This window comes from Syngnathus acus, chromosome 6, assembly GCF_901709675.1.
Source record: "Syngnathus acus chromosome 6, fSynAcu1.2, whole genome shotgun sequence".
Lineage (NCBI taxonomy): Eukaryota > Metazoa > Chordata > Actinopteri > Syngnathiformes > Syngnathidae > Syngnathus > Syngnathus acus.
In genome coordinates this window covers 15,738,773-15,761,920 of record NC_051092.1, presented here as the reverse complement: position 1 = coordinate 15,761,920, position 23,148 = coordinate 15,738,773, and positions in this window count along the sequence as shown.

The following is a 23,148-nucleotide window of genomic DNA, read 5'->3' as shown; positions in this document are numbered from 1 at the left end:
TTGGCATAGTAAAAAGCGCTCTTGGGGGCTTCAGAGTGCCCAGTTTATCACTGCGCATGCAGAAATGACCACCTGCAACGTTTGGTTTATGTTTTATAAGCATTTTTAGTTTTATTGCTTAAATCGCATTTTCTCGACGAGCTGAGCACGTTTTCTGGATGGTGCCTCTCCCGTCACTCTGGTTAGGTTGGCAAAGTAAAAAGCGCTTTTGGGTGCTTCAGAGTGCCGAGTTTATCACTGCACATAAAGAAATGACCACCTGCAACGTTTGGTTTATGTTTTATGAGCATTTTTAATTGTATTGCTTAGAGCGCATTTTCTCGACGAGCTGAGCACTATTTCTAGTAAAAAGCGCTCTTGGGTGCTTCAGAGTGCCGGGTTTATCACTGCGCATGCAGAAATGACCACCTGCAACGTTTGGTTTATGTTTTATAAGCATTTTTTGTTTTATTGCTTAAATCGCATTTTCTCGACGAGCTGAGCACGTTTTCTGGATGGTGCCTCTCCCGTCACTCTGGTTAGGTTGGCATAGTAAAAAGCGCTCTTGGGGGCTTCAGAGTGCCCAGTTTATCACTGCGCATGCAGAAATGACCACCTGCAACGTTTGGTTTATGTTTTATAAGCATTTTTAGTTTTATTGCTTAAATCGCATTTTCTCGACGAGCTGAGCACGTTTTCTGGATGGTGCCTCTCCCGTCACTCTGGTTAGGTTGGCAAAGTAAAAAGCGCTTTTGGGTGCTTCAGAGTGCCGAGTTTATCACTGCACATAAAGAAATGACCACCTGCAACGTTTGGTTTATGTTTTATGAGCATTTTTAATTGTATTGCTTAGAGCGCATTTTCTCGACGAGCTGAGCACTATTTCTAGTAAAAAGCGCTCTTGGGTGCTTCAGAGTGCCGGGTTTATCACTGCGCATGCAGAAATGACCACCTGCAACGTTTGGTTTATGTTTTATAAGCATTTTTAGTTTTATTGCTTAAATCGCATTTTCTCGACGAGCTGAGCACGTTTTCTGGATGGTGCCTCTCCCGTCACTCTGGTTAGGTTGGCAAAGTAAAAAGCGCTCTTGGGTGCTTCAGAGTGCCGAGTTTATCACTGCACATAAAGAAATGACCACCTGCAACGTTTGGTTTATGTTTTATGAGCATTTTTAATTGTATTGCTTAGAGCGCATTTTCTCGACGAGCTGAGCACTATTTCCAGTAAAAAGCGCTCTTGGGTGCTTCAGAGTGCCGGGTTTATCACTGCGCATGCAGAAATGACCACCTGCAACGTTTGGTTTATGTTTTATAAGCATTTTTAGTTTTATTGCTTAAATCGCATTTTCTCGACGAGCTGAGCACGTTTTCTGGATGGTGCCTCTCCCGTCACTCTGGTTAGGTTGGCAAAGTAAAAAGCGCTCTTGGGTGTGTTAGGGTTTGCAGAATATCTTCATCGTATGATTATGTTGGAATGTAACCTGTAATAATTTACCTAGCTTGTCCTGTCTTACCAAAGTAGTAGACCAAAGTGCTAAGATATTTTCACCTGATTGACTAGCTGCAGAGGAAGCAATCAAAGTTGCTTTGTTTCCACAAAGTCGTAAAAGGCCCCCTGCTATGCTTTGATCAGCAGGGGAGCGTCTTCACCCCTTCCTGGGTTCTCACACCCCCACTTTCAACCCCACTGTGTTTCTTCTCAATAAATATGCACCTGATGAGGCCTGACTTCAGACTTCATTCGACCATCGCTGTAAGCACAGCGACGAGTGAACTCTCCGCCTGCAGGTGTTTGAAACGACTAACTTGTCTCCAGTGTGGTTCTTGCAAACTAAGTTAGAGTGAGCACTACCCTAACATTTTGGTGCCGAAACCCGGGACCCTCATACCCGCCATCTGGCCGACGGAGGACGACGCGCTGTACACCGTCGACGGGCCAGCGTCCATTAGGAGGACCTGGTAAAGAAAGACCTGGGAAGGAAATTCTTCACTGGGCCAGCATCTTAGGTCTGCCTTCGTCTGACAGAGGTGGATTGACGGGACCCGGCAGTGCAACGAACCAGGGGACAAGTAAGTTAAAGAAAAAGCGCTGATACGGCTTTGGTTTGTCCGAGCTATGAGATACGGCTTTGGTTTGTCCTAGCTATGAGATACGGCTTTGGTTTGTCCGAGCTATGAGATACGGCTTTGGTTTGTCCTAGCTATGAGATACGGCTTTGGTTTGTCCAGGCTATGAGATACGGCTTTGGTTTTTCCAAGCTATGAAACAGTTGGGATTCTAGTCCCAGTGGAAGGAACGGGCTACGAAAAGACAGAGTCTCTTTTTCCTAATTGAAGAAGGGCGTAGATCCTTTTTTTTGTCCGTTCTTCCAAGCTGTTTGGGAGGGTTTTACACCCATCCTGGATAGGCCTAAAAATAAAAAGCGCTGGTGTTTGTGTGGTTGAGAGTGCGACTGGTAGGATAAATTGACTGCAAAGAGAATTTGGTGGAAGGTCGTTTTAAACCTGCATTGAGGATCCTCAAAGAAAATAAAAATAAAAATAAATTGTATAAACCTAAAATACCTAATTAAGATGGGAAACAAAACCGGTGAATCCCTAGCTCTTGAAGGAGATGAGAAGTACATGGCGAGTAAATTTCTTAATTGTATGCAATACATGCCAAAGTGGAAGAAAAAGTATGGAGTAGAAGGGAAGTTGAAAGTTGAAGTGTGGAAGGTAGTGGTTGATGTTTTGGAGGAGAGTGTGAATAGGAAGTCAAAGGGACTGAAAAAGAAAAGTAAAGAGAAAGAATTGATTTGTGCTAGAATGTGGTTGAATGCTTCACAAGAGAGAAGAGAACAAATCCAAAAGACAAAAGACAGAAAGTTGAAAAGTGATGAGGCTGCGACTATGTTTGTCAGGCCGGAAGACAATGAGGCCACAGTGCGCAGGCGCACTGTCCCGGCCACGGCTCCAGCCGCAGCTGGGAATGCAGCTCAAGCGGAGCAAGCGGGATCATCCGCTTGTATGCAAAACTTGTATCCGGGTTTAACAGACCTGCACCCTCCCCCATATAACAGAAAAAAAAATCAGGGTCACATTACTAGAAGTCCTGTACAAACACGAAGTTTGACCACTGCTGCTAGATTTTCCCAAAATTTGGACAATGTTGATGTGTGCCCAATGATACAGGTGCCAAACCCTATTGTAGGGGAAGGCCAACCTCCACATACGTATGTTTTTCGGCCATGGACTTTGGAAGAGGCAAGAAAAGCAGTTGAAGGGGTTACCCCTGTTGCCGAAGACCCAGATAAATGGGCTGAAGACATGGCTGGAATCATACATTCCTATAGACTGAATGGGCATGAAGCAGGCGAAGCTGCAATGTCTTCCTTGGGAAAGGACTGGGCAAAAGTTAGAGGTCATTATACGGGTAGAAATAATCAAGGGCCCTTTCCCTATCCCGTTGAGGGAAATCAATTGGTAGGAGAGTATGCAGCACAATGGAATGATCTTGTGCAAAGAGTGCGAACTGTATTTCGAAAACGAGCGAATTATGGTCATTTGGCAGGAATTAAACAGAAGCCTGGGGAAGATACTGATGATTTTCGCTTAAGATTCGAAAAAGAATTCAGGGTGCATAGCGGCATCCCATTCAATGATGCAGCTGAGAGTGCTTATCAGCAACAGCTTAAAAATGCGCTCCTTACTAATTTCCGCCCTGAAATCGGCAACTGGGTGAGGAAACATTTGGTGGAAGTAGATATTGCAAGTGTGACAACAACTATGCAATGGGCCAGACATGCTGAAAAAGTGATCAAAAGAGGCAAAAGTTCTGATGTATTTCATCTAGGCGATGATGATGATGTTGACCTAGATGAAGATACAACAGTCTTCTTTCATGGGTCCCAGCAGGCCAGAGGAAGAGGTCGAGGCCAGCAAGGTCGCAGGCCGCCATATAATTCAAAACCCCCATCAGATTCTGACAACTGTTGGAACTGTGGGAGACGAGGACACTTGGCAAGAGCGTGTCGTTTTGCAAAACAATACCAATCAAAGGGTGGAGGAAGGGGCAGAGGAAAAGCCAGATTGTCAGCATGACTAGACTCCCCCCATGTGATCTCTTGTGCTCCTACAGAGGAAGAGATAGTAGACGTCCATGCAGCATGGGACATTTTGAATGCATTAAAAGAAAAACCATATGTTACCTTAAACATTGGAGGAAGCGAAGTAGAGTTTTTGTGTGATACCGGAGCGTGTAAAACCGTAATAAAAACTAAAGTCCCAACTCTAAAGGCCTCCCTGAATACTATTTGGGTAAAGTCTGCTGATGGGCAGGTACACAAGGAGAGTATCTCCAATCCAGTTGTAGTGAGAGATGATGAAACGGGAGTCATAGCTTCAGTCTCGATTGTGCTATCCCCAAAATGTCCCATAAACCTTCTGGGACGAGATCTGATGACTAGATTGGGAATTGCAATAATCCCAGTAAAGGATGGCATGCGAGCATGTAGAGTGAGAGATGTAGACTCATATGCTGCGCAGGCAGGTGAGCGGATTTGCTGTTCCTATGACATCTCTGCTGAACAGAATCCCGAGCTACCAGGCAATTTGCTGAGGGAAGCCCGGAAACAATTGACGCGACCGGAATCAGTCATGACTTGTAATGAATTACATGTCTCCATGAACATCCTCACTGATCCACAAGATGACTATATTAAAAGCTTTCTCAGTGACACAGACGTAACTTTAACAATCACTGCTCTGTACACTGATCGCAGGTCATTTGCAGCTGCTGCTGTGCTCCTGCCCGCTCCTCAGGATGACAAATACAAGTTGTCGGCTGTACCCCACGTTTCATTGTTTAAACCTCACAGTATAACATGGGCAGATGTGGGTTGCCGGATTAAACTTGCGGATTCTGTCACAGACTATGAGGACAAAGGCGATGGGTGGAGCTACAGCACCAGTTGTGACGTGTGGAAGCAAACTGTGTGTGAAGTAGCTGTCGGTAGGGCATGCGCTTATGCGCGTCCCTGACTAGTTAACATTTGTTTGAGTGAAAAGGAGGAGGGGGAATTGGCTGGGCTTCCTGACAAACTGTGGACAAAGGGGCCATCTGATGTAGGACTGTTAACATCCATTCCGCCAGTGCAAATCAAACCAAGATCAGAGTGGCGTCCAAGAGTTAAGCAATATCCTTTAAAACAGGAGGCAATAAACGGGATTGCCCCTGTTATAAATGATCTTTTGTCAGGAGGAATCATTAGGAAGTGCTCGGATTCTCCTTGCAACACACCTATTTTCCCAGTCCAAAAGGCCAATAAAATTGATTGGCGAATGATACAAGATTTACGAGCGGTGAATGATGCAGTGCAGACAAGAGCACCTAATGTGCCTGACCCACACACACTTCTGAACACTTTGAAACCTAACCATAAGTTCTTCACAGTAATTGATCTTAGCAATGCGTTTTTCTCAGTGCCAATTCACCCAGACTCACAGTCTTGGTTTGCGTTTACCTTTAAAGGGCAAAGTTATACGTACACCAGATTGCCACAGGGATTCGCTGATAGTCCAACTATTTTCACGCAAGCTATCATGGCTTGTTTGGCTGATTTCCAGATGTCAAACAAGAGCCAGCTTCTAGTTTATGTAGACGATCTCCTGGTGGCCTCTGAAACCGAAGCTGCTTGCAAGGAAGACTCCTTAGCATTGTTGCACTATCTCTGCAAAACAGGGAACAAAGTGAACAAGAACAAACTCCAATGGGTCAGACGGGAAGTGAACTATTTAGGACACACGTTGACAGCTTCTGGAAGACAGATACAGAAAACCAGAAAGCAGATCATTGCAGATGCACCAAAACCGGAGACAAAGAAACAAATTATGTCATTTTTGGGGCTCTGCAATTACTGCAGAGCGTGGATCCCACATTATGCGGAAAAGACGCAACCGCTGTTGGATATTGCGCATGGAGTCCCCATGGCAATGACAGAAAAAATAATGTGGACACCAGCAGCAGATGATGCTTTTGTAGTGCTGAAACAGGCTCTGATGGAAACCACATCTCTTATCTTGCCAGATTACAATAAGACCTTTGTACAAACAGCAGACTGCAGGAATGGGTTTATGACCTCAGTGTTGCTGCAGAGCCATGGCAGCAAACTACGACCAATTGCATTTTATTCAAAAAAATTGGATCCAGTGGCTCAGTCCTTGCCAGACTGTGTCCAAGCAGTATGCGCGGCAGCGCTTGCAGTGAGACAATCTGCAGATGTGGTGCTCTTTCACAGAATGGAGCTACTAGTTCCACATGCTGTAGATGTGTTGCTACTACAAAGCAAGATGAACTTTTTGTCACCTGCCAGACACCTATCCTACACTGCTACACTCCTGTCACAACCACACATTCTGATAAAGAGGTGCACAGTCCTTAACCCGGCGACGCTGATCCCGTTGCCAGGGGATGGCACCCCACATAACTGTTTGGAAGCTACAGAACATCTACAGCTGCCCAGACGAGATTTAATTGACACACCACTTGACAAAGGGGAAAAGTGGTTTGTGGATGGGTCGTGTTCGAAGGATCATAAGGGGAACAATCAAAGTGGGTATGCAATTGTGAAATTGCCAAACCAGATTGTTGAAGCAGAGAAGCTTCCATACAACAGGTCAGCGCAGGCTGCTGAGCTAATTGCACTAACAAGAGCTTGTGAATTGGCGGAAGATAAGGAAGTCACTGTATACACAGACAGTCAGTATGCGTTTTCTACTCTGTTCTATTTTGCAAAACAATGGGAGCGCAGGGGGTTGACAACATCAACTGGTAAGCCAGTTACCCACGCCTCCTTGTTGAAAGACTTGTTGCAGGCCATTCATTTACCTGCTAAACTGGCTGTGTGTAAATGTGCTGCTCACACCACAGGCACAGACGAAGCCTCGAATGGAAACAGACTAGCGGACAGAATTGCTAAAGAAGCGGCAGCAGGGAAACATGGCCATGAATTTTTTTTAATAGATTCAGAGGACACGCAACTCATAGATAAGACTATACTGACAGATATGCAGGGCAATGCTCCAATGGTGGAAAAACGAATGTGGACGACAAAAGGAGCAATAGCGGACACGGATAATATCCTCCGCGTCGATGACAAACCTGTTTTGCCTAAGTCACTCTTTAAAGCAGCGGCAATTGCGACGCATGGGCCTTGCCATGTGTCGACAGGGGGGATGAGGTCCATCATACATCAACAATTCACTACCTTTGGTTTGGATGTTTACTTAAAAAATTTTTGTAAAGCATGTCCCGTTTGTGTGAAACATAATCCACAAGGAAACATGAGACCTAAGAGAGGCTCATTTCCAAAACCGTCTTACCCATTTCAAATCATGCACATGGATTTTATTGAGCTCACACAAAGTGGACCTCACAAATACTGCCTAGTGATGATTGATGCATTTTCCAAATGGGTGGAAATAGTTCCGTCTAAACGTGCGGATGCCTTAACAGTGGCAAAAGCCATTTGCAAAGCCATCATACCGACTCATGGCATCCCCCAAACCATTTACAGTGACAATGGTCCACACTTTGTGAACCAAGTTGTACAGAACATGGCTGTACACCTTGGGGTAACGTTAAAAAACCACTGCGGCTACCACCCGTCCAGCGCTGGCCTGGTTGAACGAGCAAACTATACTATCAAAAGCAGGTTGAAAAAATGCATGGAAACAACAGGCAGATCTTGGCCGGAGTGCCTAGACTTAGTGAAGCTCTATATGAGAATCATTCCCACTTCAGAAGGGCTAACACCTTTTGAAATCATCCACGGCAGGCCATATAGACTACCTGTGTTCCATGCAGATTTACAAAAGGCAGATGAAGAACAGTCTTTGGCGGACTACATGATTAGAACGCTCAGACTGACAGAGGTGTCAAATGCAAATTTACTGCCGCCTGATCTTTCATCCTCACAGGTCGACAACAGCGTCAAGCCAGGGGACTGGGTCTACATCAAAGTCATCAAAAGAAAGAGCTGGGCCAGCCCACGGTGGGAGGGACCATTCCAAGTCCTGCTGACTACCCCCACCGCAGTAAAGATAGCTGAACGGCCCAGCTGGATTCACCTCAGCCACTGCAAGTTGCAGAGAGTGCTGGACCCCTAATTCGGAGTGGTGGGGAAGGCTAACTTCAAAGGAGTCCTATCGTTTAGGGTGGGACGTCTCAATGTTGGTGAAGAAAACAACGATCCCCACTCCGCTAGGCGAGGGGATGTCCCGGTGTCTCTGCCATCCTAGTAGCAACGGGGCTCCATATGCCAGATGGATCCTCTGCTGCGTTGTGGTTGGAGCGTGCTATGGTCTATGGACTCAACTGAACAGACCAAGTGACAATGTTGACCGTGGAAAACGATGGTCACACGATGAGAACTTTGAGGACTGGTCATGGGACCCGAGAAACCCATACGAAACCAACACGTGGTACCGCTACGTCAAATTCACTGTGAGATCGCACACACAGGAGGGCTGCTATGTGTGTTCCAAACTCCCTCCGTCCTCCACACAAGTTCACTTGGAGGCCAGAGCAATGAATGTCACTGAAGCGAAATGCATGGCATCCATGGGAGGAGTTGGATATCAACACCGTGCTGTCACAGTCAGTGATGCCGACCCGTCCCGCCCTGGACTTGCGGAAGGTACCTGTGATCAGCTTTTCTGGACAAATCTCAATGTGACTGTTAAAGGACGAACACTGCCGCAGGTGGCCTTCACAGACCGGCCACCTGGAGTGAACTATACGTGTTACGTCCAAGGAAGTGAGACCCACAAATGCATTGACAGAGACTGCTCTCCAGGAGGGAACTGGATGGGAGCTTTGGACATCGCCACTGAGTGTCAAGATAAGAGAGCCATTTCAGGTGGTGAGGGCTCTCCGACCGACATGGCTGCACCATCAAACGGAACATACTTCATACAGAACGGCTGGTGGCTTTGTGGTCACAAGGTTTATCCGATGCTGCCCGCCAACTGGACAGGAGTGTGTGCACCAGTGTGGGTGACAGACCACACCTACAGGATTCAACATCGTCAGCTGACGACAGCACACAACTCTTCTGGACGTCGCCGCAGGGCGATTACAACCTTTGACCCCCATGACCCTGTCTGGGGTGCGAATGTTCCGGACGACCATAAAATATGGCCTGTCGGAAACAAAGTTGTTCATGCGCTTTTTCCTTGGATCGGAGTTGGAAAACAATCTCTCTTCATCGAGACACTGAACTATCGTTTTCAATCCTTTGTGAACCTCTCACTGCAAGTCGATGATGGACAAAATAGAGAGATCCAGGCTATTAGACTAATGGTCTTGCAAAACAGGATGGTTCTGGACTTGTTGACGGCAGCACAAGGTGGTGTGTGCCACATCATTGTGACTTCCTGTTGCACATACATTCCAGGAGATAACGACACGCACATCAAGGAAGCCATGAATTCACTGAGGAATTTACAGCAGGCCATGTCGGAGGATAACATCCCACATCAATGGGATTTCTTTTCATGGCTATTCTCTGGCGCGTGGTGGCAGTTGCTGTTGAAACTTGTGACTCCTGTGCTTGCTGTGCTGGTATTGTTGTGCTTGTTTACGACCTGTGTTATCCCGTGTTTGAAGTCTGCTGTGACAAGGTTTGTGTCTTCTACCGTGGCACAAGTGCATATACAACTTCTTAGAGATGACGGATGTGATGACTATGATGTGCTGCGAGACGTGGATTGCGTAGATGCTGTTTAGCTCAGCATTCTTTTACAGAAACTTGATGATTTGACCATCGAAAATGCCTTGCAAGTGATGGGTACAATGATGTACTGTTTCTGTGTTTTTCTTTTTCTTTTTTTATTGATAACATTCTGGTCGCCTAAGGCAAAGGGGCCGTGTAACTCTTTTCCTGCATTTAATCTGCCGCAGGTTTTTCAGTTGCACACAAAATTTGGACTGGAGGATTGAGGGGAATACCTCGTCTTCACTGGAAATTATTGCTGTCATTGTATTTTCTTTCTTATGTTTGAGTGATCGGGTTTGACATACTCATATGATAAAACAGGGGGGATATGTTAGGGTTTGCAGAATATCTTCATCGTATGATTATGTTGGAATGTAACCTGTAATAATTTACCTAGCTTGTCCTGTCTTACCAAAGTAGTAGACCAAAGTGCTAAGATATTTTCACCTGATTGACTAGCTGCAGAGGAAGCAATCAAAGTTGCTTTGTTTCCACAAAGTCGTAAAAGGCCCCCTGCTATGCTTTGATCAGCAGGGGAGCGTCTTCACCCCTTCCTGGGTTCTCACACCCCCACTTTCAACCCCACTGTGTTTCTTCTCAATAAATATGCACCTGATGAGGCCTGACTTCAGACTTCATTCGACCATCGCTGTAAGCACAGCGACGAGTGAACTCTCCGCCTGCAGGTGTTTGAAACGACTAACTTGTCTCCAGTGTGGTTCTTGCAAACTAAGTTAGAGTGAGCACTACCCTAACAGGGTGCTTCAGAGTGCCGAGTTTATCACTGCACATAAAGAAATGACCACCTGCAACGTTTGGTTTATGTTTTATGAGCATTTTTAATTGTATTGCTTAGAGCGCATTTTCTCGACGAGCTGAGCACTATTTCTAGTAAAAAGCGCTCTTGGGTGCTTCAGAGTGCCGGGTTTATCACTGCGCATGCAGAAATGACCACCTGCAACGTTTGGTTTATGTTTTATAAGCATTTTTTGTTTTATTGCTTAAATCGCATTTTCTCGACGAGCTGAGCACGTTTTCTGGATGGTGCCTCTCCCGTCACTCTGGTTAGGTTGGCATAGTAAAAAGCGCTCTTGGGGGCTTCAGAGTGCCCAGTTTATCACTGCGCATGCAGAAATGACCACCTGCAACGTTTGGTTTATGTTTTATAAGCATTTTTAGTTTTATTGCTTAAATCGCATTTTCTCGACGAGCTGAGCACGTTTTCTGGATGGTGCCTCTCCCGTCACTCTGGTTAGGTTGGCATAGTAAAAAGCGCTCTTGGGGGCTTCAGAGTGCCCAGTTTATCACTGCGCATGCAGAAATGACCACCTGCAACGTTTGGTTTATGTTTTATAAGCATTTTTAGTTTTATTGCTTAAATCGCATTTTCTCGACGAGCTGAGCACGTTTTCTGGATGGTGCCTCTCCCGTCACTCTGGTTAGGTTGGCAAAGTAAAAAGCGCTCTTGGGTGCTTCAGAGTGCCGAGTTTATCACTGCACATAAAGAAATGACCACCTGCAACGTTTGGTTTATGTTTTATGAGCATTTTTAATTGTATTGCTTAGAGCGCATTTTCTCGACGAGCTGAGCACTATTTCTAGTAAAAAGCGCTCTTGGGTGCTTCAGAGTGCCGGGTTTATCACTGCGCATGCAGAAATGACCACCTGCAACGTTTGGTTTATGTTTTATAAGCATTTTTTGTTTTATTGCTTAAATCGCATTTTCTCGACGAGCTGAGCACGTTTTCTGGATGGTGCCTCTCCCGTCACTCTGGTTAGGTTGGCATAGTAAAAAGCGCTCTTGGGGGCTTCAGAGTGCCCAGTTTATCACTGCGCATGCAGAAATGACCACCTGCAACGTTTGGTTTATGTTTTATAAGCATTTTTAGTTTTATTGCTTAAATCGCATTTTCTCGACGAGCTGAGCACGTTTTCTGGATGGTGCCTCTCCCGTCACTCTGGTTAGGTTGGCAAAGTAAAAAGCGCTCTTGGGTGCTTCAGAGTGCCGAGTTTATCACTGCACATAAAGAAATGACCACCTGCAACGTTTGGTTTATGTTTTATGAGCATTTTTAATTGTATTGCTTAGAGCGCATTTTCTCGACGAGCTGAGCACTATTTCTAGTAAAAAGCGCTCTTGGGTGCTTCAGAGTGCCGGGTTTATCACTGCGCATGCAGAAATGACCACCTGCAACGTTTGGTTTATGTTTTATAAGCATTTTTTGTTTTATTGCTTAAATCGCATTTTCTCGACGAGCTGAGCACGTTTTCTGGATGGTGCCTCTCCCGTCACTCTGGTTAGGTTGGCATAGTAAAAAGCGCTCTTGGGGGCTTCAGAGTGCCCAGTTTATCACTGCGCATGCAGAAATGACCACCTGCAACGTTTGGTTTATGTTTTATAAGCATTTTTAGTTTTATTGCTTAAATCGCATTTTCTCGACGAGCTGAGCACGTTTTCTGGATGGTGCCTCTCCCGTCACTCTGGTTAGGTTGGCAAAGTAAAAAGCGCTCTTGGGTGCTTCAGAGTGCCGAGTTTATCACTGCACATAAAGAAATGACCACCTGCAACGTTTGGTTTATGTTTTATGAGCATTTTTAATTGTATTGCTTAGAGCGCATTTTCTCGACGAGCTGAGCACTATTTCTAGTAAAAAGCGCTCTTGGGTGCTTCAGAGTGCCGGGTTTATCACTGCGCATGCAGAAATGACCACCTGCAACGTTTGGTTTATGTTTTATAAGCATTTTTTGTTTTATTGCTTAAATCGCATTTTCTCGACGAGCTGAGCACGTTTTCTGGATGGTGCCTCTCCCGTCACTCTGGTTAGGTTGGCATAGTAAAAAGCGAGCTTGGGGGCTTCAGAGTGCCCAGTTTATCACTGCGCATGCAGAAATGACCACCTGCAACGTTTGGTTTATGTTTTATAAGCATTTTTAGTTTTATTGCTTAAATCGCATTTTCTCGACGAGCTGAGCACGTTTTCTGGATGGTGCCTCTCCCGTCACTCTGGTTAGGTTGGCAAAGTAAAAAGCGCTTTTGGGTGCTTCAGAGTGCCGAGTTTATCACTGCACATAAAGAAATGACCACCTGCAACGTTTGGTTTATGTTTTATGAGCATTTTTAATTGTATTGCTTAGAGCGCATTTTCTCGACGAGCTGAGCACTATTTCTAGTAAAAAGCGCTCTTGGGTGCTTCAGAGTGCCGGGTTTATCACTGCGCATGCAGAAATGACCACCTGCAACGTTTGGTTTATGTTTTATAAGCATTTTTTGTTTTATTGCTTAAATCGCATTTTCTCGACGAGCTGAGCACGTTTTCTTGATGGTGCCTCTCCCGTCGCTCTGGTTAGGTTGGCATAGTAAAAAGCGCTCTTGGGGGCTTCAGAGTGCCCAGTTTATCACTGCGCATGCAGAAATGACCACCTGCAACGTTTGGTTTATGTTTTATAAGCATTTTTAGTTTTATTGCTTAAATCGCATTTTCTCGACGAGCTGAGCACGTTTTCTGGATGGTGCCTCTCCCGTCACTCTGGTTAGGTTGGCAAAGTAAAAAGCGCTCTTGGGTGCTTCAGAGTGCCGAGTTTATCACTGCACATAAAGAAATGACCACCTGCAACGTTTGGTTTATGTTTTATGAGCATTTTTAATTGTATTGCTTAGAGCGCATTTTCTCGACGAGCTGAGCACTATTTCTAGTAAAAAGCGCTCTTGGGTGCTTCAGAGTGCCGGGTTTATCACTGCGCATGCAGAAATGACCACCTGCAACGTTTGGTTTATGTTTTATAAGCATTTTTTGTTTTATTGCTTAAATCGCATTTTCTCGACGAGCTGAGCACGTTTTCTGGATGGTGCCTCTCCCGTCACTCTGGTTAGGTTGGCATAGTAAAAAGCGCTCTTGGGGGCTTCAGAGTGCCCAGTTTATCACTGCGCATGCAGAAATGACCACCTGCAACGTTTGGTTTATGTTTTATAAGCATTTTTAGTTTTATTGCTTAAATCGCATTTTCTCGACGAGCTGAGCACGTTTTCTGGATGGTGCCTCTCCCGTCACTCTGGTTAGGTTGGCAAAGTAAAAAGCGCTCTTGGGTGCTTCAGAGTGCCGAGTTTATCACTGCACATAAAGAAATGACCACCTGCAACGTTTGGTTTATGTTTTATGAGCATTTTTAATTGTATTGCTTAGAGCGCATTTTCTCGACGAGCTGAGCACTATTTCTAGTAATAAGCGCTCTTGGGTGCTTCAGAGTGCCGGGTTTATCACTGCGCATGCAGAAATGACCACCTGCAACGTTTGGTTTATGTTTTATAAGCATTTTTTGTTTTATTGCTTAAATCGCGTTTTCTCGACGAGCTGAGCACGTTTTCTGGATGGTGCCTCTCCCGTCACTCTGGTTAGGTTGGCATAGTAAAAAGCGCTCTTGGGGGCTTCAGAGTGCCCAGTTTATCACTGCGCATGCAGAAATGACCACCTGCAACGTTTGGTTTATGTTTTATAAGCATTTTCTGTTTTATTGCTTAAATCGCATTTTCTCGACGAGCTGAGCACGTTTTCTGGATGGTGCCTCTCCCGTCACTCTGGTTAGGTTGGCAAAGTAAAAAGCGCTCTTGGGTGCTTCAGAGTGCCGAGTTTATCACTGCACATAAAGAAATGACCACCTGCAACGTTTGGTTTATGTTTTATGAGCATTTTTAATTGTATTGCTTAGAGCGCATTTTCTCGACGAGCTGAGCACTATTTCTAGTAAAAAGCGCTCTTGGGTGCTTCAGAGTGCCGGGTTTATCACTGCGCATGCAGAAATGACCACCTGCAACGTTTGGTTTATGTTTTATAAGCATTTTTTGTTTTATTGCTTAAATCGCATTTTCTCGACGAGCTGAGCACGTTTTCTGGATGGTGCCTCTCCCGTCACTCTGGTTAGGTTGGCATAGTAAAAAGCGCTCTTGGGGGCTTCAGAGTGCCCAGTTTATCACTGCGCATGCAGAAATGACCACCTGCAACGTTTGGTTTATGTTTTATAAGCATTTTTAGTTTTATTGCTTAAATCGCATTTTCTCGACGAGCTGAGCACGTTTTCTGGATGGTGCCTCTCCCGTCACTCTGGTTAGGTTGGCAAAGTAAAAAGCGCTCTTGGGTGCTTCAGAGTGCCGAGTTTATCACTGCACATAAAGAAATGACCACCTGCAACGTTTGGTTTATGTTTTATGAGCATTTTTAATTGTATTGCTTAGAGCGCATTTTCTCGACGAGCTGAGCACTATTTCTAGTAAAAAGCGCTCTTGGGTGCTTCAGAGTGCCGGGTTTATCACTGCGCATGCAGAAATGACCACCTGCAACGTTTGGTTTATGTTTTATAAGCATTTTTTGTTTTATTGCTTAAATCGCATTTTCTCGACGAGCTGAGCACGTTTTCTGGATGGTGCCTCTCCCGTCACTCTGGTTAGGTTGGCATAGTAAAAAGCGCTCTTGGGGGCTTCAGAGTGCCCAGTTTATCACTGCGCATGCAGAAATGACCACCTGCAACGTTTGGTTTATGTTTTATAAGCATTTTTAGTTTTATTGCTTAAATCGCATTTTCTCGACGAGCTGAGCACGTTTTCTGGATGGTGCCTCTCCCGTCACTCTGGTTAGGTTGGCAAAGTAAAAAGCGCTCTTGGGTGCTTCAGAGTGCCGAGTTTATCACTGCACATAAAGAAATGACCACCTGCAACGTTTGGTTTATGTTTTATGAGCATTTTTAATTGTATTGCTTAGAGCGCATTTTCTCGACGAGCTGAGCACTATTTCTAGTAAAAAGCGCTCTTGGGTGCTTCAGAGTGCCGGGTTTATCACTGCGCATGCAGAAATGACCACCTGCAACGTTTGGTTTATGTTTTATAAGCATTTTTTGTTTTATTGCTTAAATCGCATTTTCTCGACGAGCTGAGCACGTTTTCTGGATGGTGCCTCTCCCGTCACTCTGGTTAGGTTGGCATAGTAAAAAGTGCTCTTGGGGGCTTCAGAGTGCCCAGTTTATCACTGCGCATGCAGAAATGACCACCTGCAACGTTTGGTTTATGTTTTATAAGCATTTTTAGTTTTATTGCTTAAATCGCATTTTCTCGACGAGCTGAGCACGTTTTCTGGATGGTGCCTCTCCCGTCACTCTGGTTAGGTTGGCAAAGTAAAAAGCGCTCTTGGGTGCTTCAGAGTGCCGAGTTTATCACTGCGCATGAAGAAATGACCACCTGCAACGTTTGGTTTATGTTTTATAAGCATTTTTAATTGTATTGCTTAGAGTGCATTTTCTCGACGAGCTGAGCACGTTTTCTAGTAAAAAGCGCTCTTGGGTGCTTCAGAGTGCCGAGTTGAGTGTGTGGTTTAGCGTCCGCCCCCGGTCCCTTATGGGACCCTATTTGGCCCGCGGACCGGCTGGCGGGAGCTCCGTGAAAGCCTGTCCGCCCTCCGAGCACTCCTGCCGGGCGTGGGTTAGAGACCGCGCCCGGTCACTTATGGGACCCTAATTGGCCCGCGGACCGGCTGGCGGTACTTCCGTGAATGCCTATCCGCCGTCCGAGCACTCCTGCCGGGCCTGAGTTAGAGACCGCGCCCGGTCACTTATGGGACCCTAAATGGCCCGCGGACCGGCTGGCGGTACCACCGTGAAAGCCTATCCGCCCTCCGAGCACTCCTGCCGGGCGTGAGTTCGAGACCGCGCCCGGTCATTTATGGGACCCTAAATGGCCCGCGGACCGGCTGGCGGGAGCTCCGTGAAAGCCTGTCCGCCCTCCGAGCACTCCTGCCGGGCGTGGGTTAGAGACCGCGCCCGGTCACTTATGGGACCCTAAATGGCCCGCGGACCGGCTGGCGGTACCACAGTGAAAGCCTATCCGCCCTCCGAGCACTCCTGCCGGGCGTGAGTTCGAGACCGCGCCCGGTCACTTATGGGACCCTAAATGGCCCGCGGACCTGCTGGCGGTACCTCCGTGAATGCCTATCCGCCCTCCGAGCACTCCTGCCGGGCCTGAGTTCGAGACCGCGCCCGGTCATGTATGGGACCCTGAAGGGCCCGCGGACCGGCTGGCGGGACGTCCGTGGATGCCTATCCGCCCTCCGAGCACTCCCGCCGGGCGTGGGTTAGAGACCGCGCCCGGTCATGTATGGGACCCTGAATGGCCCGCGGACCGGCTGGCGGGACTTCCGTGAATGCCTATCCGCCCTCCGAGCACTCCTGCCGGGCGTGGGTTAGAGACCGCGCCCGGTCAGTTATGGGACCCTAAATAGCCCGCGAACCGGCTGGCGGGACCTCCGTGAATGCCTATCCGCCCTCCGAGCACTCCTGCCGGGCCTGAGTTTGAGACCGCGCCCGGTCAGTTATGGGACCCTAAATAGCCCGCGGACCGGCTGGCGGGACTTCCGTGAATGCCTATCCGCCCTCCGAGCACTCCTGCCGTGCCTGAGTTTGAGACCGCGCCCGGTCAGTTATGGGACCCTAAATAGCCCGCGGACCGGCTGGCGGGACCTCCGTGAATGCCTATCCGCCCTCCGAGCACTCCTGCCGGGCGTGAGTTAGAGACCGCGCACGGTCACTTATGGGACCCTAAATGGCCCGCGGACCTTCTGGCGGGGCTTCCGTGAAAGCCTATCCGCCTTCCGAGCGCTCTTGCCGGGCGTGAGTTAGCGTCCGCGCCCGGTCGCCTCACGTCACTGTGGTTAAGTTAGCATAGTAAAAAGCGCTCTTGGGTCCTTCAGAGTGCGGAGTTTATCACTGCGCATGAAGAAATGACAACCTGCAACGTTTGGTTTATGTTTTATAAGCATTTTTAGTTTTATTGCTTAAATCGCTTTTTCTCGACGAGCTGAGCACGTTTTCTGGATGGTGCCTCTCCCGTCACTCTGGTTAGGTTGGCAAAGTAAAAAGCGCTCTTGGGTGCTTCAGAGTGCCGGGTTTATCACTGCGCATGCAGAAATGACCACCTGCAACGTTTGGTTTATGTTTTATAAGCATTTTTTGTTTTATTGCTTAAATCGCATTTTCTCGACGAGCTGAGCACGTTTTCTGGATGGTGCCTCTCCCGTCACTCTGGTTAGGTTGGCATAGTAAAAAGCGCTCTTGGGGGCTTCAGAGTGCCCAGTTTATCACTGCGCATGCAGAAATGACCACCTGCAACGTTTGGTTTATGTTTTATAAGCATTTTTAGTTTTATTGCTTAAATCGCATTTTCTCGACGAGCTGAGCACGTTTTCTGGATGGTGCCTCTCCCGTCACTCTGGTTAGGTTGGCAAAGTAAAAAGCGCTCTTGGGTGCTTCAGAGTGCCGAGTTTATCACTGCACATAAAGAAATGACCACCTGCAACGTTTGGTTTATGTTTTATGAGCATTTTTAATTGTATTGCTTAGAGCGCATTTTCTCGACGAGCTGAGCACTATTTCTAGTAAAAAGCGCTCTTGGGTGCTTCAGAGTGCCGGGTTTATCACTGCGCATGCAGAAATGACCACCTGCAACGTTTGGTTTATGTTTTATAAGCATTTTTTGTTTTATTGCTTAAATCGCATTTTCTCGACGAGCTGAGCACGTTTTCTGGATGGTGCCTCTCCCGTCACTCTGGTTAGGTTGGCATAGTAAAAAGCGCTCTTGGGGGCTTCAGAGTGCCCAGTTTATCACTGCGCATGCAGAAATGACCACCTGCAACGTTTGGTTTATGTTTTATAAGCATTTTTAGTTTTATTGCTTAAATCGCATTTTCTCGACGAGCTGAGCACGTTTTCTGGATGGTGCCTCTCCCGTCACTCTGGTTAGGTTGGCAAAGTAAAAAGCGCTCTTGGGTGCTTCAGAGTGCCGAGTTTATCACTGCACATAAAGAAATGACCACCTGCAACGTTTGGTTTATGTTTTATGAGCATTTTTAATTGTATTGCTTAGAGCGCATTTTCTCGACGAGCTGAGCACTATTTCTAGTAAAAAGCGCTCTTGGGTGCTTCAGAGTGCCGGGTTTATCACTGCGCATGCAGAAATGACCACCTGCAACGTTTGGTTTATGTTTTATAAGCATTTTTTGTTTTATTGCTTAAATCGCATTTTCTCGACGAGCTGAGCACGTTTTCTGGATGGTGCCTCTCCCGTCACTCTGGTTAGGTTGGCATAGTAAAAAGTGCTCTTGGGGGCTTCAGAGTGCCCAGTTTATCACTGCGCATGCAGAAATGACCACCTGCAACGTTTGGTTTATGTTTTATAAGCATTTTTAGTTTTATTGCTTAAATCGCATTTTCTCGACGAGCTGAGCACGTTTTCTGGATGGTGCCTCTCCCGTCACTCTGGTTAGGTTGGCAAAGTAAAAAGCGCTCTTGGGTGCTTCAGAGTGCCGAGTTTATCACTGCGCATGAAGAAATGACCACCTGCAACGTTTGGTTTATGTTTTATAAGCATTTTTAATTGTATTGCTTAGAGTGCATTTTCTCGACGAGCTGAGCACGTTTTCTAGTAAAAAGCGCTCTTGGGTGCTTCAGAGTGCCGAGTTGAGTGCGTGGTTTAGCGTCCGCCCCCGGTCCCTTATGGGACCCTATTTGGCCCGCGGACCGGCTGGCGGGAGCTCCGTGAAAGCCTGTCCGCCCTCCGAGCACTCCTGCCGGGCGTGGGTTAGAGACCGCGCCCGGTCACTTATGGGACCCTAATTGGCCCGCGGACCGGCTGGCGGTACTTCCGTGAATGCCTATCCGCCGTCCGAGCACTCCTGCCGGGCCTGAGTTAGAGACCGCGCCCGGTCACTTATGGGACCCTAAATGGCCCGCGGACCGGCTGGCGGTACCACCGTGAAAGCCTATCCGCCCTCCGAGCACTCCTGCCGGGCGTGAGTTCGAGACCGCGCCCGGTCATTTATGGGACCCTAAATGGCCCGCGGACCGGCTGGCGGGAGCTCCGTGAAAGCCTGTCCGCCCTCCGAGCACTCCTGCCGGGCGTGGGTTAGAGACCGCGCCCGGTCAGTTATGGGACCCTAAATGGCCCGCGGACCGGCTGGCGGTACCACAGTGAAAGCCTATCCGCCCTCCGAGCACTCCTGCCGGGCGTGAGTTCGAGACCGCGCCCGGTCACTTATGGGACCCTAAATGGCCCGCAGACCTGCTGGCGGTACCTCCGTGAATGCCTATCCGCCCTCCGAGCACTCCTGCCGGGCCTGAGTTCGAGACCGCGCCCGGTCATGTATGGGACCCTGAAGGGCCCGCGGACCGGCTGGCGGGACGTCCGTGGATGCCTATCCGCCCTCCGAGCACTCCCGCCGGGCGTGGGTTAGAGACCGCGCCCGGTCATGTATGGGACCCTGAATGGCCCGCGGACCGGCTGGCGGGACTTCCGTGAATGCCTATCCGCCCTCCGAGCACTCCTGCCGGGCGTGGGTTAGAGACCGCGCCCGGTCAGTTATGGGACCCTAAATAGCCCGCGAACCGGCTGGCGGGACCTCCATGAATGCCTATCCGCCCTCCGAGCACTCCTGCCGGGCCTGAGTTTGAGACCGCGCCCGGTCAGTTATGGGACCCTAAATAGCCCGCGGACCGGCTGGCGGGACTTCCGTGAATGCCTATCCGCCCTCCGAGCACTCCTGCCGTGCCTGAGTTTGAGACCGCGCCCGGTCAGTTATGGGACCCTAAATAGCCCGCGGACCGGCTGGCGGGACCTCCGTGAATGCCTATCCGCCCTCCGAGCACTCCTGCCGGGCGTGGGTTTGAGACCGCGCCCGGTCAGTTATGGGACCCTAAATAGCCCGCGGACCGGCTGGCGGTACTTCCGTGAAAGCCTATCCGCCCTCCGAGCACTCCTGCCGGGCGTGAGTTAGAGACCGCGCACGGTCACTTATGGGACCCTAAATGGCCCGCGGACCTTCTGGCGGGGCTTCCGTGAAAGCCTATCCGCCTTCCGAGCGCTCTTGCCGGGCGTGAGTTAGCGTCCGCGCCCGGTCGCCTCACGTCACTGTGGTTAAGTTGGCATAGTAAAAAGCGCTCTTGGGTCCTTCAGAGTGCGGAGTTTATCACTGCGCATGAAGAAATGACAACCTGCAACGTTTGGTTTATGTTTTATAAGCATTTTTAGTTTTATTGCTTAAATCGCTTTTTCTCGACGAGCTGAGCACGTTTTCTGGATGGTGCCTCTCCCGTCACTCTGGTTAGGTTGGCATAGTAAAAAGCGCTCTTGGGGGCTTCAGAGTGCCCAGTTTATCACTGCGCATGCAGAAATGACCACCTGCAACGTTTGGTTTATGTTTTATAAGCATTTTTAGTTTTATTGCTTAAATCGCATTTTCTCGACGAGCTGAGCACGTTTTCTGGATGGTGCCTCTCCCGTCACTCTGGTTAGGTTGGCAAAGTAAAAAGCGCTCTTGGGTGCTTCAGAGTGCCGAGTTTATCACTGCACATAAAGAAATGACCACCTGCAACGTTTGGTTTATGTTTTATGAGCATTTTTAATTGTATTGCTTAGAGCGCATTTTCTCGACGAGCTGAGCACTATTTCTAGTAAAAAGCGCTCTTGGGTGCTTCAGAGTGCCGGGTTTATCACTGCGCATGCAGAAATGACCACCTGCAACGTTTGGTTTATGTTTTATAAGCATTTTTTGTTTTATTGCTTAAATCGCATTTTCTCGACGAGCTGAGCACGTTTTCTGGATGGTGCCTCTCCCGTCACTCTGGTTAGGTTGGCATAGTAAAAAGCGCTCTTGGGGGCTTCAGAGTGCCCAGTTTATCACTGCGCATGCAGAAATGACCACCTGCAACGTTTGGTTTATGTTTTATAAGCATTTTTAGTTTTATTGCTTAAATCGCATTTTCTCGACGAGCTGAGCACGTTTTCTGGATGGTGCCTCTCCCGTCACTCTGGTTAGGTTGGCAAAGTAAAAAGCGCTCTTGGGTGCTTCAGAGTGCCGAGTTTATCACTGCACATAAAGAAATGACCACCTGCAACGTTTGGTTTATGTTTTATGAGCATTTTTAATTGTATTGCTTAGAGCGCATTTTCTCGACGAGCTGAGCACTATTTCTAGTAAAAAGCGCTCTTGGGTGCTTCAGAGTGCCGGGTTTATCACTGCGCATGCAGAAATGACCACCTGCAACGTTTGGTTTATGTTTTATAAGCATTTTTTGTTTTATTGCTTAAATCGCATTTTCTCGACGAGCTGAGCACGTTTTCTGGATGGTGCCTCTCCCGTCACTCTGGTTAGGTTGGCATAGTAAAAAGCGCTCTTGGGGGCTTCAGAGTGCCCAGTTTATCACTGCGCATGCAGAAATGACCACCTGCAACGTTTGGTTTATGTTTTATAAGCATTTTTAGTTTTATTGCTTAAATCGCATTTTCTCGACGAGCTGAGCACGTTTTCTGGATGGTGCCTCTCCCGTCACTCTGGTTAGGTTGGCAAAGTAAAAAGCGCTCTTGGGTGCTTCAGAGTGCCGAGTTTATCACTGCACATAAAGAAATGACCACCTGCAACGTTTGGTTTATGTTTTATGAGCATTTTTAATTGTATTGCTTAGAGCGCATTTTCTCGACGAGCTGAGCACTATTTCTAGTAAAAAGCGCTCTTGGGTGCTTCAGAGTGCCGGGTTTATCACTGCGCATGCAGAAATGACCACCTGCAACGTTTGGTTTATGTTTTATAAGCATTTTTTGTTTTATTGCTTAAATCGCATTTTCTCGACGAGCTGAGCACGTTTTCTGGATGGTGCCTCTCCCGTCACTCTGGTTAGGTTGGCATAGTAAAAAGCGCTCTTGGGGGCTTCAGAGTGCCCAGTTTATCACTGCGCATGCAGAAATGACCACCTGCAATGTTTGGTTTATGTTTTATAAGCATTTTTAGTTTTATTGCTTAAATCGCATTTTCTCGACGAGCTGAGCACGTTTTCTGGATGGTGCCTCTCCCGTCACTCTGGTTAGGTTGGCAAAGTAAAAAGCGCTCTTGGGTGCTTCAGAGTGCCGAGTTTATCACTGCACATAAAGAAATGACCACCTGCAACGTTTGGTTTATGTTTTATGAGCATTTTTAATTGTATTGCTTAGAGCGCATTTTCTCGACGAGCTGAGCACTATTTCTAGTAAAAAGCGCTCTTGGGTGCTTCAGAGTGCCGGGTTTATCACTGCGCATGCAGAAATGACCACCTGCAACGTTTGGTTTATGTTTTATAAGCATTTTTTGTTTTATTGCTTAAATCGCATTTTCTCGACGAGCTGAGCACGTTTTCTGGATGGTGCCTCTCCCGTCACTCTGGTTAGGTTGGCATAGTAAAAAGCGCTCTTGGGGGCTTCAGAGTGCCCAGTTTATCACTGCGCATGCAGAAATGACCACCTGCAACGTTTGGTTTATGTTTTATAAGCATTTTTAGTTTTATTGCTTAAATCGCATTTTCTCGACGAGCTGAGCACGTTTTCTGGATGGTGCCTCTCCCGTCACTCTGG